Genomic DNA, 15,325 nt, shown 5'->3' with positions numbered 1-15,325 from the left:
CTGCAGAAGTGTAAGATATTTCTTTGTTATTAGTACCTTGTTTCAGACAAACTGTTTAGTCAGGGTTGTAGAAGAGTTCAGAAGGCATGAATGAGTGGGTGAGAAAATATGAAAAGTCACTTTGTTCAGATACATACACAATATCACTGAATCTTCCTTTATTCAACCTCCATATCAGTTAAGTAATGAAATTTGAACATGAGCAAACAACACATTTGTGATTGTACTGTAACCTCACCATTGTATTTCTTGTCCCATTTGTTAGGGAGTTTTACAAAACCCAAACCACTGGCTTTTGTTTGGTCTACGAACAAAACATGGGACTGGAGAGGCCACAATTATAAAATGTTCAACATACTTCTCACTACTTGTTCCTTGGAGTAACTGCTTCACAAGCCTTCTCCTTCAAGACATCTTAAAGGCTGTTCAATACTTTCTTAGTTGTCATTTCTGTCAGCACTCAGCACTGTGAAGAGTTGCTGAACTAAACCATATTAGCAGGTCTTTACAATTATTTGTAAATGTTGGGATACTCAGAAGATTATTGCACTTGTACATTGCCTTTGGTGCCTGAGGGGAGCACAAATTATATCTTATCTGCAGGAATAGCACTGAGGAGCCATCTTATGAGATGCTGTGGTGCTCAACCCACTTCCAATCCCATCACTGGGATTGTCAGGGTGCAATTTATATCAGTGAGCAGGATGGACACAGCCTCTAACATTAGAGTTTCACATGAATCTAATGCATGGGAAATGGATTTTTTTTTTCTTAAATGGATAAAAATATCTTCTCATCTGAAACCTTAAACTGATGACATTTCAGAATTCCATTTGGAGAGGTGGAAAAGCAGATGATCTGTATTTTTAAAAACTCCTTCTGATAGCTGGTGCTTCTTGCCTTTAGAGTTTTGTTGAAGTACTACTGACACAAAGCCCTTCAAACTTTTGGCTATATATCTCACTCCATAAAGGTTTGTCTATAATTGTCTATATTTAAAGAAAACTACTATTTTATGAAACACATTAGTTCGGGATTGTCAGGACTGGTACCTGGAAGTTACGTTCCTAAAATTGAAAGAAATGGTCCAGTTTTCAAAAGCACTGAGCAACCTCTGAGTGCCATGGAAATTGTCCAGGATTTAAAGCTCTGGGAAAAGGTCAGGCTGATTGTTTTGTAACCTAAATTTAAGCTCCTATGTACTAAAAATGCCAAGGAAGAAATAACCCATATCATAGGCCAGTTCTTTAAAAAGAGACTTACTTTTAACAACTGCTTAATTGAAAGCAAAGCTTATTTTCAGTATGATAGGAGCATATTTATAGTTGTGGTTGTGCCATCTTGTAATTTACAGCTTGAAAGGAAGTCAATTGTTGTATAACTCTACTGGCCAGTGAGCCATTTCTCCTGGATCCTAAAGTAGAAAACAAAATTTTATTCTTACAGTTATATTTATTTATTGTCTATCTGCTGCTGGGAGCTGCTAAGTGATCTGCTGGTGTGCCCTATGGATCTGGCTATGGGAAAGACTGGCTTTTGTTAAACACTCTCAGCTCTTCCATAGCAGGGGTAATGCAACAGGAAGCTGTCAGGAGCTTCCATCTGACGGTACCGTGAGAAACTCCAATACTGTGTGCATTGCCTGTGGTGAAGGCTGGAAATGCAGGGCATTATCTCACCAAAGAGTCCCTGATACAGGCTTTGCTCGAGACTGCAGGTCCTTCCTAATTCATTCTAAGGGGAGCTGCAGAGCTTCCTACCCATAACGGGAGTGAAATCCTGCTTTGCTCTGGCTTGGGCTTTTGCCATGGCGTTGGGTGACAGCGGATTTCACCACTGGATGGTGTATCCTGACATGGGCATGAGAGAGTGTGAGCTGAGCTGGAGCACAGGAACCATGAGCAGGGCAGCAACCTGGAGGCTGTCAGGTGTTGTAGAGAGAGAAGCACCTGGGTGGGAGTGGAGACAGGGACAATCATTTTTTCAATCAAATGATGCCTAGAAAGGGGTCCCTTGAGTGGCAAAAGGATTTTAATATGTGAGCTCCAATTTTCTGTCTATATTTGCTTGTGTTTGGGTCTATTTATTTATACTTTATCCTGTGAAACATGGTAGAGGATGATGGTTTGTTCTCAGTCAGGGCAATTACAATTCTGTTACAATACAGAATCAGAGTGTAATTCTCAATGGAAGTGACCTTGGCAGAACTGCTCCTTTTGGAGCAGAAATGGATGTCAGACCAAGCTGCTCAGAGCTTGGCCCAGTGGGAACATGCAGACCTCCAGAGCTGGGAACTTCACAGCCTCCTGAGGGACCCTGCAGCCCACCTGGATGGCCTCTGGGAATAAGAAGCATGTCTTGACTGGGCATATGGTTGTGCTGGTTGCACCCAGTGCTAATGGCTTCAGGTCCCTTTGCCTGTTGCCATCTGATAGTGACCTCTGTACAGTTACTGTCCCATGAAGTCAAGTACTGACTTTATGACCATCATCTTCAGAAAGAGTGTATGACTTTTGAGTTTCTCTTCTTTTCCATTTACTCAGAAGAGACTTTCTCAAATTTTCTGAACCAGAAGTAGACATGTCACCCCAAGGCCAGGGCTGAAGAGCACCAGCCGTCCCATGACTATGTGATTTGGCACAGTTGGCCCCACACTGGCACTTGATCCCATTGGATCACTTCTTGCCAGGTCTACAGGGTGTTTCCAGCCATGGTGGCATGGCTTTTGTGTCCTGTTTAATTTTTGTCTCTCAGAATTGTTGAGTTTGCCCATCGAAGTTTTCTGTGTTTAGTGTTTTCTATAAATTCCTGGGCTCCTAGTGTCATATGAGAAGCTTAGCTATTAATAAATGTTTTCAGGCTTCAGAGGGGTAGCAAAAAGCTTCTGAGTGTGAATTTCAAATGTAAACTTCACAAACAAATACAATGAACTTTTACATTCATTGAGCTTTAATATCTCCTGGTTTTCTAGGACATCATTTCTGACTTGTGACTATTGGAGGTTGGCAGCACTGCTGCTGACTCTGTGCAATGAGGCTGCATTTATGTTGCTTGGTTTGATACATTCCTGGGATACTTCTCTCTGTGCATTTAGCTACAGCCTGGGCAAAGCAGGAGAATCTATTTTTTGTTTTATGGTTCTTCTTTCCTCTTACTTTAGCTTTAACCTTTCTACCTTTTAGGATAACTATTTGACTATTATTCTGAAACATACATTCAGTGCTGAATATAATTATTGGTGTTAAGTTGTATAAATCACTGAATAAGTGTGTACACATTGACACTGGATGAACTGGAGGGATATTCTGACAGTAGCATGTAAAGAATTAGAAGGAAAATCAGAACATGTAATATTTTTGATTCTGCATGCATTTTGTAAATCTTTGCACATACATTTCTTTTTTTCTAAATTTTTTTCTGGGGTCGCACATATGTTGCCTCCTCTTGAAAGTAGAGGAGGAATTTAAAGCTTTCTGTGAATTTTAAAAACAAATAAGTCATTATTTATATTGTGAAAGATGTTGATTAGAGCTGTTATGGAAAGTAACAGGAGACTGAGGTTGATATCTAAAGTCAGTGGTGTCAAAGCCAATGAGGTGGTCATCAGTTTTGTCAGAAGACACAATTTTACTGACTTCTACTTAAACTTTTCATTTCTGATAAATAGGAAGATACGTACTGATTTCTGGATCCCGGCCAAAGACTCTGAAGTCTTGTAAATTCTATTTTACAGATTTTCTAAAAGAGGAAAGACAAGAACTCTTTTCTCCAACAAGGTAAAGGTATGACTATAATACCAGCAAAATGATCCTTGAAGTGTTTTCCTTCACATGCACGGAAATCACTTAAGGCACCAAAGAACCACACCTGAGAGATTTAAGTTGATTTTGTTGTTTGTGCTATGCTGGAATTTTTTTGTTTCAGGAGTGTTTGTCTTACAGTGCACAGTTGAAGTGACCCTCTTAAATCTACCATTAAAACCTGAAATTCAGGCTTACCTGAATCATGCAAGCAAAAGGGCATTACCTCAAATTTGTGTGCTTGAGTCTCTTGGCACAGGCAGAACTCACAGAAAATAGTTTCAGTCACTAGAAATGTTCACAAATACTACAAGTGTGTCATTGTAGACCACAGTCTGAACATGTCTTCTCTCCTACCCAACAGTAGACTCATACTGGAACAGGTCCAATGCTTTAATGAATTACAAACCTGTAAAATATTTCCTTCCCTTTGCCTGTGGTAACTGCTCTTTAACCTGGCAGCAAGACTAGGTACAAATAAGCCCTTGAGGCTGACTCATGGGCAAGTATGCTGTGTGTGGAAACAGGGGCTGTGCCACCGAGCCAGTCACTGTTCCCCAGCCACGTACCGGAACGTGGTGCCAAAGGATGGGGAGAACCCTATGGCTGTGCTTGACACCAAGCACATATGTGGGAGCTTCTTGCTAGAGCAGGTGGGCAAGAATAGCCTCAGCTGGGAGCAGGGGAGAGGGCTCAGGCAGGGTCAGGCAGGGAAAGGCATTCCTGGGACTTCTGCTCCTGTTCTGCATAGGGAGAGCAGTGCCAAACAACACAATGCACTGTTGGCATCTCCAATTACTTCTTCTTCTGTAAGTCAGAAACCATTCCTCTGAAGCCAATGGCACCTCATTAACATTAAACTGATGTGAATAGAAGGCAACTGGGACATATATGTTTCCATACCTTTATACCATCGGGTCTGATTCTACTTTTGTTCACACCAGTTTGATATTGATACAGCTCCTCTAGCTTTCATGACATGAATCTGTGTTTAACCTGGGTCACCAACATCTCAATCAGCTTCATTTACTTCAAAAATTATGTGCCTAGAGCTGTTGGGAAAGGATGGTTCTGTAAGAGAATAGAAGATGGGAAGTAAAAATAGGAAAGGGATCAAGAAACAGCTCAAGGATGGAGTTTTGGATTTCTTGTCTTTGCCTACAGTTTTTTGCCTTTGTCAGTGAAAAATGGGAGAAATGAAAGAAGGGAATGTCTCTTGAGTTAGAGGTTGTCTTCAGGCTGAGCAAAGCCCTGCGGTAGAAGTATGTTAGTCCTCCCTCCTTTCCTTATTTCAGCTGTTCTTTGTGTTTGGAAAAAAAACCCCTCTTCTTTGTTTTTTTCCAGTACAAAATAGGAAAGGGCTACAAGGAAGCAGAGCAGATTATTTTTTCCAGTTTGCCTTAGGGTTTCCTGGAATTTTTGCTACTGTACATTTATTTAAAGTAACCCTATCTGTTTAAATACATGCTGATCTTTGGTTGCTCTGAGATCAGAATCAACCCTGAAGAATGCCTTTTGCTCACAGTCATTTTTGTATTGTCAGTCCTTCCCCGGTGCCCCCCGCCATGCTGACCTCCGGGGTATCAGGTGACAGCAGGATAAACTGCAACACATGTGGGCTGGGCAGGCAGTGAGTTATGATCTGAACCAATACAGAAATTGGGATCTGTTGTCAATCTCCTCAAGGATGACAAAGCAATCTGCTTCCAAATGAAGGTAGATGTAAGATAAATTCTGTGCCTGCTATTATATTTTCTTGGCATTAGCCAAATGCTCTAAGTGTTTTGTGGCTTCGTCACCACCAATTATGAACTAAAATAACATCAAGTGCTGCAGAGTGCCATGATCCAAAACTCCTCTGTGTCTTCGCAGTGACATTGTGAATAAATAAAATGAGCTCCAATGATTCATTAATTCATGTTTAATAAGGCTTTGCAAAGTTATGTCAGACACTTGGAAAGGATGTTTGGAACTAAAAGCTCAATCCCTCAATGTCTAACCCAGATGAACTGCCTCCTTAAATTTGCTGAAACAGTATGTGCAGCAAAGGGTTTGTTGGAGCTCTGGAAAGTCTTCTCTTGTGTGCACTATTTAAAAATTCTGTGCAACTGTCATCATTATGTACCCAAAATGAAAACAAGTCTTTTATAGTGAAACTTAGGACATTATGCAATAAACTAAAATTTATTGTTTAATTCTCCAACCAAGCTTTTGCATAACAAATGGAATAAATTAAAATTTTCTGTTGGCTGTCTCAATTTCACAATAATCATATTTTTATTTGAGCAATGTGTGTATATCCTGAAAATATTTCAAGAAAAAATAAATTATTCAAATGGAACAGCTTTGCTGTAAATTATACTGCATTTTTTTCCCCTTAAATGTAATTTATATAAGATTCATTTGTTAGAACTGGTAAGATGCTTAAAGCTTTTAAAAAAGGCAAAATAATTTACTTTTTATTGTCTAGACTCTCTGTAAGCCATTGTTAATTAATACTGCCCTTTCTGGTGACTTTGCAGCAGGCAAAGCAGGCAAACTCAAACAAACCAATTATAAATGATTTTTCAATGTAAACTTTTAACAGTGTAGCCCAAGGACTTGCTCAACATAAAAGTACAATTTAGAAAACATAAGTTTTAACTAAGGTCAGGATATATCAGGCCATGATGGATGTACATGTAGAAACATCTGACTGTGGAATGACAACGTTTTCTTCAAGACTAAGCAAAATGTTGGTGGCAGTGATAAGTAAAATGAAAAATAGCCTTGAATTAACTGACCAGAAGGTTTGAGTCTGGCATCTGGGTTGCTGGTTTGGGGTTTTTTTTGACTATGTGTTGTTATGGGTTTCTTCAGGGTTTTGGAAATCTGAATTGCTGGGATGCTGCAAGCATTATAATCGGAGTTTTAGATCTATATTCTTCAGTGAGGCCATGAGAAAGTCAAACTTTTAAACACCATCTGCTGCCTTGGGTCTCAGGTAGAAATCACCCCCCTTTCCTTCTGTTCCCAGCTGCTCGAGCAGAGTCCCTGTGCTGTGGGAGTGTCACACGCCCCTCCGCCTGCATGCGGTGCGGCACTGGCTGCTGTCAGTGACACAGCTCATCTGGCTTTGTTTTTCCAGCTACTGAGTGGAAAACGTCATGGCCCTGTGATGCAAAGCACTGTCCCAGTATATCCCACCACCACAGGTTTAAGCTTGTTCACCATTTTGGAGGAAAAAATGTGGGGAGAAGATCCCTGTTTGAATTGGTGGTGGTTGACTTCTCCACGCTGTCTTTAAGTCTCTTCTTCCTTATTGTCTGTCTTTCAACAGCCTGAGTGAAGCTGGCACAGGCTCACATCATGTGCTGTATCTAATTTGGTGGAAGCAGTCACATGCCCACAGTGTGATCTGTATCAGATTTGTATGGCTGAGTCATCTGGTATCAATTCTTGTGGGGTGAAGGCTCCATAGCTGCAAACCTCACGTGTTCCCGCAGCTCCCGCTCCTGTCTTGTAACTCATTGATCACAGCTCTGCTGTAGCCCTGCTCCTCTGCCCATTTCCCAACTCACCCGACATCTCTTCTGTAACTCAGGAATATCTTTTCCCAGACACGGGAGCCACCTCAGCTTGGACTCAGCAGTCCAGGAAGTCACACAGGCTTTGTAAATGATCTCTGAACCTCTGACTCTTTGCTGTTGTCGTTGCATCCCTCTTTCTCCTTCAGGAAGTCCATAGCTTAACCTCATGGTGTCTCCACAGCCTCTTGAAAAGAGAACAGAAAACATTGTTTCTTATCAAACAACTTCCTTCTCTTTTAAGCTGAAAACTGTTGTCCTGGTCACCAACACACCACCCTCCAAGGCTGCTCCTGGCTCCTCAGAGTAGCGAAAGACAGCCAAAAGCATACCCATGGCTTCACAAAATGTGCATGGAAACCATACACTGGTGGCTAGGTCACCAGTTTATCAGCCAGGCTCTGCGTGCAGGTTTATCGTATTGCTGAAGCAAAAACTGATTTTGTCGATGAAGTAAAGGCTCGTTAATTTTATTTTTAATAAAAACACTGCCTTCTTCTATACTTACTAGAATTCCAACCTTACTAACTGCATAATGTATGTTCGTAGCTGTTGGCAAAACCCAAGGGATGCTACTTGGAAAAAAAATAAAATACTGCTTAGTTGAATTAGAAACATTTATAACATCTGCAATCATACTTGTTTGTTCTCTCTTCTTGTGAGCAAAGTTGTTCCACTGGTGCTGTCTCCCCTCTTTCTTTCTTGTCATCTATAATTATGTTGAAGGGATTAATAATCATGCATTTTATCCAGCATCTCAGCTTGATGACAGGGCATTGTTTAATGAGAGTACAATCAGTGTCCTGGCTCCTTGGGAGAGCTAAGGCAGTGCTTGCAGTGGAAATCATTGAAAATAAACATGTGGAAGCCTAAGCACTCTTTAAGAACTTCTGCTTGTTTGGTTAGCAATTTTGATGATTTTGTCGTTGTGCCTGGCTCTGCTGCTGCAGGGGCATGGTTATTTATGGTGCCAGAGGAGGTTATGATCTCCTTATATAAACTACAGGACAGAGGTAGAATAAAGTCAGTTCTGAGTCACAGTAAGAGTTTTAGTTCTGCAGCTCTAACGCCATTCGATCAAGAATTGGCCGTTAGGCTGTAACAGAATTATGAGGTTACTGATTAGGATACTGATGTACCAAGCACCCAGGCAAGCTATGGATCTGTTACACAGGCAGGCTTTGTCCTGTCTGTAGCTTTTACTTCTACTTAGGTATTTAGCTTATATTTGCTAATGGCAGGATGATGTTACAAAGTGGCACTGCCCCTGTGTTGGAAGCAATTACTGGATTATTTCCTTCTCAGAGGTGCCATGGGCTGACGTACGGAGCTTGGGACCATATGTGCTTGATCTGAAACAAAGGGTGTAAAAAGGTCTCTGCTGGGTAAGATGCAGCCTGCTTGCAGCACTGCTGTCTTTGAGTGTTACGAGTCAGGGAACATGGACAGTTCTATGGGACCTCTGAGAAAGGCTCAGTCTCATTGCAGCAGAGGGCACTAGCTCAAAACCCACTTTTCCTGTTCTCTCCCCTGCAGGAATCTGGAGAAGCTTGGCTTTGTGGTGTGTGATGGCTGTGGCATTTCCTGTGTGGCTCAGCTGGGTCAGGGCAGGGAGGGAGAGTGATAATCCCCAGTGTGCAGCACGTGGCTGGCAGCATCCTGTGCCCACTGGAGGATCAGCACAGGGGACAGAGGTTTCTCACTGGTGGAGTGAAACATAACTATAAATCAGGAGAGAGCAGGACAGTGCCGGTTATCTGCACTCAGACAAATCCTCAGAGACGGATCAGCATTCAGGGTACCAGCCTGGGTGGTGGTTCAAGGCCATGGAGCACCAGAAGGTACCACAGAATTAGTGCTTCAGTGCCCAGAGCTTTGTCTCACAGCTGTGGCACAGCAATAGACTGGTCTCAAATTTTTGGGGAAGTTGGACTCCAGTCCTGACTTAGGCAGTGAAAAAACCACACGGTGTCAACCTTCCATTGGCTGGTATTCTGTGCTGTAAGTGCACTGTTGACAGACAGTGCACAAGTACTCCAGACCTTATTAATGAGGGAAGCAGTTTTCCCGCAGACGTTCCTCAGATACCCATCACATCACCAGGCAGTCTGGAATGCACTCTGTCTTCTTGCTTTATATGAGTGATTCAGATTTTTGCATAATATATTTAATTTGTAACTTATGTATGTAGCAATGTGGGAGATGTTTGAGTAGGACATTTTCTTTTCTTGTTACTGCTAGTGCTTGAAATGATGAAAACTCTTTCTCAAGGGAAGTACATGGGGAAGGGTAGCCAAGAGCTCAGGCTGTGGGTGGTGGGATGGCAGGGGCCAGCAGTTAATTCAACAAAAACATATATTAGTGTGGAACACAAGGGAAGGATTTTTCCCCTCTTCTGTATCCATTTTATTTTCCAATGACAGAAGCCACCTATGAAAGACAAGGGGTAGCTCCTCATGCTTACACACACATACATATATTTATACCCCCATAGAAGCATAATGGTGCCTGAAGTTGAGAAAGTCCAAAAACAACTGGAGGCTCGAGCCAAGACCAAACCATCACCTACCCCAGTGCTGTCCCTGTTGTGCAATGGGAATTCATTACAACAACATAGCTTCAGCCTGCAAAAACCAGCCCATATCTCCTCAGGCCCTGCTGTCCTGCCAACCTCTTGTCTTCCCTGTACTTGGCCATCAGCAGTGACTCGGTACCTTAACCCCACTTTTCTCCTGCTCCACCTCAGTGGCACTTGCACAACATCTGCTCCAAGATGCCTCACAAGGAAATGCCCTGCAAATCTCCATGTGGTTTGCAGAATGAATTCCCTGATGGCCCTCTCATTAATAGCTTTCCCTGCCAAATGCTGTTTGCTTTTACTTTCAGAACAGTCTGCATTAATGATTAGTTCCTCTACTTGGACATTATTTACATAAAGTATTGCTCTCATCTCACAGGCAGCAGCTCCACAATGACACTGGGCAAGACCAGGAGCAGTGACCAGTGAGAGCAAATGCCAGACAACAGTTGTCTTTGCAGGATGGATGCGTGGAGAGCTGGGAATTTCCATACCCTCCTGGCTGCCCTGCCTGAGACGATAAGTGCTTGAGTATTTCACAGCAAAAAAGTCCTGGGAAAAGCAGAACTATTTCTTGTGATAAAGGCTGGCTGCACATTTCAGGAAGATGAGCTTGTCAGGGAGGTTGCTGCACTCAGGCTGAACCTGTGGGAAGTGTTCCTGTTCCTAATAAATGTTGTGTGTATTTATGTGGCAGTCATTGTGCTTTGCAAGGGGGGAGTCACAGAAATAATTAGTTAAGAGCGTGAGGTTTTTGGCACAGATCCCCTTTCTCAAGTAGCTGTGATGTTCATATATAAGAAAAATTGATTTGGCATCTAGACAGGATTTCAGCACGCTCATGGTTATGGAAATCAGCTATGGGCATGGAGGAAATCTGTATATTGATTCATAAACTGACTTGATGACTTGTTCACGCTTTAATGTTTTCATGGACTTTTACCCAAGATAAAATTGTCAGTAAGTACCACTTGACTGTGCTACAACACCATCTAAAATGGTGGGAAGAATGCAAGGAATAAAAGGGATTTCCTATTAGGCAGAAGACTTTACTTTCTGTGCCAATTAATTTTTTCCTTAAAGAATAGCATTGCCCTTGTTATTCCCTTAGAATTTGCATGTATATAACACCCAGTGAAAGTTGCTTTCCTATGGTAGCCCTCCAGTTTCATGGACATTTTTTATTTTGCAAGAGGTCAGGAAAGCCAGTCCTCCTACTCCCACCACGCTGTGTCCATGGTGCTAGAAATGCCAGGGCTAGGTGTGTAGGTAATAGAATGAGAATCACTCCACTTTGGTATTGTGTAGTAGGACAAAAGCCAGCATGGCTTGATGACTCCCTTTTTTTTCTCTTCCTGGCTCATGAGGGGTGTGTTTAGTCAGCATCAGCACCAACCCAAGACTGCCTCACAGAAAACACCTACTAAGAGACTGACTCCTCAGGAACATGTTTCTCTGCAGGTTTAAATCTTAATCCCTGAATAATACCTCTGCCTGCCTCATGGTTTTCTTTGGAGACTTTCCAGCATTGACCAATCCTGACCCCATTTGACTTAAGCTATGTGGCCTCGAAATGGAGGCAGGATGGCTGCTGGCCATAACTGAAATGAATGGAAACTATGTCATGTGCAATGCCATCTAAGACCCAGCGTGATAACAATGTGTGACCAAATACTGATCTCACTTGTAACAGTGAGCTTCCGTGGTGACTTCAGAAGGAATCAATGGGTGTAATGTAAGATGAGTCACAACACACACAGTGTGCCAGAGCAGAGCAGAATTTTCACAATAAATAATGTCACTTTTTTCAAGACAGAAAAAAAAGCCTGGAGACCTATACTATACTGAACTGCAAAATTCAGGAAAGAGGCCCCATATGTAACTACATTTTTGAAGGTGAAGGTTGTTCCTTGTGGACTAAATCTTCCCTTACGACAGTCTGTTGCTCATTTTCAGAAAATTTCTGCAAGTTTTTCCATGAATAGGGTGAAGGATTAAAAGATCTCTGGGGCCTTGTTTGACACTATTGTGTTTGGACACCACCTTACATATTAAAAGCACTCATGGAAAAACCAGAAAGATGTCTCATGGTGTCTCAAGGTGGGCTGCTAGAAACAGAGATATTTTCATACCCTCAGGAAGAGAAAAAAGGCCATTTTATTATTTGGTAGTTGGCTTCTTGCTGATTATTAAACAGACTGCCAAATCTGTGGTTAATGAGTGATTTAAATGTAGTTTGAAGGCAGCTTTTGTTTCCTTCAGTTGCTATTCTAAGAAAGAGCCCTTAAAATTAATTGATTGACAAACTGTATAATTGATGCTGCCTATGTAGCTTGCACTGGCCAAAACTGATGGGAGTACTGTCATCTTGGTCAAGGCTGCTCTAAACCCTTCAGAGAACCTCTGCTTGCCCTCTCTTTATGCTCTTGGGTAGGAGAGGGCATGTTTAGTTTTCTGCTTACTCTATTCCCTTTTGTACTTGTTCATTTGCTAGGTGCATAAAGGAGAGGAGGTCATTTGTGCACATGGGATAAAGAGGTATTATGAATTCTAAAGTGTTTGCTTTATTGGGGAAAGCACAGCAAGCAGGAGAGCTCAGGAACATAATGTGTGAATTTTTAATGAATGCTGTGCCATGTGTTTGTGCAGGTTTTTTTTTTCTACCTGTAGCAGCTCTATTCATTTGGGAGAGTACTGTGTACAAGATATTCTTTAGTAGTGTGCTGGCTGCTGTTTAGTTTTAATAAATTAAATCCTTTATATCAATGTAATATTCTTTAGACAAGTACTTCCAAGACAGATTAGAAATGAACTTAAGGGGATTAAAAGCTTCTCTTGCTAAAAACAATGTTTCAGATGGGAAATCCACTTATTTATGTCACTTTCAGTGGACTACATTTGGCTTTAATATGTTGCTACTGCTAAAGAAAGCAGTGCTTTGCCCATGACTGCAGCCTTTCTGGTCTGCTTTACATACACAGCGATGTTTATTTTCTTCCACACAGTTAGTCACTTTGTGAAAGATTGATGGCTTCCCATAAAATTGAGAGAAACCATTTTCTTCTTATTTAGAGGAAACAAAAGATTTAATGAATCTGGCATTTTAAATAGCATCAGTCTCTTTGTAAAATAGGAAACTATGTGAGTGGAAGGTATGAGCAGAGAGAAAAATCTGCTCTGATTTTGCTGTTGCTGCATTGTAGCAGGCTGAAAACATCAATTGGAAGGTTGGCACTATCTGTGAAATCCTGGACATTTTGGGGAGCAGCCTGGTTTAGCTGGTGTTAGCTCTGGTCTGTGCAGCAAGCTGAGGGTGAGGTACCAGATCACAAACTCTTTCGTCTCACTCACACGAGGTTACCCATTTCTATATGAAAAACTTGTCCTAGTACATGGTTCAGTGGTGTGTCAATCCCACTGGTGAGTCTCTGGTACCAACCTGAAACATCTTGATTTGAAATATTATAAAATATGTAAGAATACAATACATAATGCATAATAATATACAATATAATAACATATATGTGTGTGTGTGTGTGTATAAATCAGTATCTGCTGGGTTTGTTTTACCACCACTCTGCAGTTGTTGTTGGACAGTCTGTATGTGGAAGGAGATGCTGCCTGTCCATGCCCCAATACCTGATTCCTGCTCAATTGAAGACACCCAGCCAGCAGAAAATGAGTGTTTTGGTGAACCCAGAAAAGCTGCAGCTGTGCCTCTTTCCAGAGCCTTGTCCTGCTGGATATCTGACCATGCTCAGATGGCTCTGAACATTACCAGGAAGCCCTGCAGTCCTAGGCTCTTGTAGGAGCTTCACAGTAATCACCAGCCAAGTCACACAATACTGACCTGGAAAAGGCTGGCTGCTGCCCAGTGCTCTCACACTGATGTTTCACCAGGGCAGGATCCACCTCTGTGGAATAAATGAGGAGGTTCTCCTGGGGGATGAACAATGACAAAATTGAATATTCTGAGTATTCACACAATTCTAAGACCATGTTTCAGCCCCGTAAGAGACAATCCGGCACTCTAACTTTCCTAGCATCCATGTTTGGCAATCTGAACTATTGGTTCTTCTCCCAGACTACAAAAATGCAGTTTTGGAGTTTACTCCTCACAGCTGTTGAATGCAATGGGGACAGAGAAGGTATTAGGACACAACTGATCTCCCAAAAGGGTGAAAGAAGAAAGAACTCCTCCTGAGCCTCCTCACAAAGCTGCCAGGAAGGGAAGACTGGGAGCCTTTGAGGACTATCTGGTTTTGTCTTTTTTTAAGTGAGTTAGAAGTCTTTGGTCTACAGTCAGGACAGAAGAACTGATCATAGGAAAATAAAAACTAGAAAAAGTATGTGAAATTAGAGTTTTAATTGGAACAAGGTCTTTCAGTCTATTTATTGTTGCTATTTGCATGTGAGACCATGAAACTGCAGTGCTTAGTCTTACATGTCAGCTCCAAGAGCTCAGCTATGGTTTGCAGATCTGTTATTATTCAATTGCAGTGCAGATAGCTTGGGCAGAGGGAGAGGTTCCACCCCACAGCAAGTAAAGTTTGTCTTGGTAACTGTGTCCCTGACGAAGTGCTGGATTTTGTTATTTTAGGCACACCTCTCCCCATCATTACTTAAAACAGTTTCATAATAATTTCTATTCCATCATGTTTCATTACACAGTAAAGTATTATTTATTTAAATGGTTTTCAGAGTAACTTATTTCCTGGTACCTGGTTAAAACTAGATCATTTCCCTTAATGCTTTCAAGCCATTGAAACTCCAGGATCTGTGTCCATTTTGGTCATTCTTTAAACACTAGTTAGTGCCCTCTTTCCACACCCAGAAGCTGACATTCAGATTGAATAATGCATCTGATCAAGCAAGGGATATGTTTTGAAGGCAAAGCTCAAAGATTGAGTTGCATGACTCCACTGGTATTCTAAAGGGCCCTAAAGTGAGGCTTTGTATGAACTTGTATTCCTGGGATTGAAGGAGAATAGGCTGGTAAGCAGAAATTAAACCATCTTTATTTTTAATTTTCCTCTGTTTTGTTTTCTGAAGTTAGATTTCACTCCTTTCCCCCAAACCACATTTTTTGCTGGTCCTAGTATTTATCAGATATCTAAATATTGTACATGACAACAAGTTCTGACTGAATTTTCATTTCACCACTTGTTTCAGAGTGGAGAGGGTAGAGTAATTTTCTGCACAATAATGATGGTTTCTTTAGTCACTGTAGCCACTATGTGTGCACTGCTCATAACACTTGATAAAATTTATATACATTGTCACATGGTTTATCTGAAAAAAAAATATATATTGTTCAAGAATAAAGTATATAATGAGGATCAGGGATAGAATTTCACTGAGAAATGTGGTGTAAAAATGCT

The 15,325-nt window shown here is 41.4% G+C and overlaps 1 long non-coding RNA gene across 2 annotated transcripts in view; it reads left to right on the top strand.

Moving 5' to 3' along the window:
• Nucleotides 1-15,325, top strand: part of LOC138116933 (uncharacterized) — a 118,450-nt gene that overhangs the window by 95,076 nt on the left and 8,049 nt on the right. Inside the window, exon 4 of one of the 2 annotated variants that reach the window (XR_011154412.1) lies at nucleotides 10,324-13,353. The exons of the other annotated variant lie outside the window; for it this stretch is intronic. This is a non-coding gene — a long non-coding RNA (uncharacterized lncRNA). Of the gene's footprint in view, nucleotides 1-10,323; nucleotides 13,354-15,325 lie in introns of those variants that run through there. 2 annotated transcript variants of the gene reach the window in all.

Source organism: Aphelocoma coerulescens, chromosome 11 (assembly GCF_041296385.1).
Source record: "Aphelocoma coerulescens isolate FSJ_1873_10779 chromosome 11, UR_Acoe_1.0, whole genome shotgun sequence".
NCBI lineage: Eukaryota > Metazoa > Chordata > Aves > Passeriformes > Corvidae > Aphelocoma > Aphelocoma coerulescens.
The sequence above is the reverse complement of the archived record's forward strand: the minus strand, read 5'-3'. Positions and strand labels throughout refer to the sequence as shown.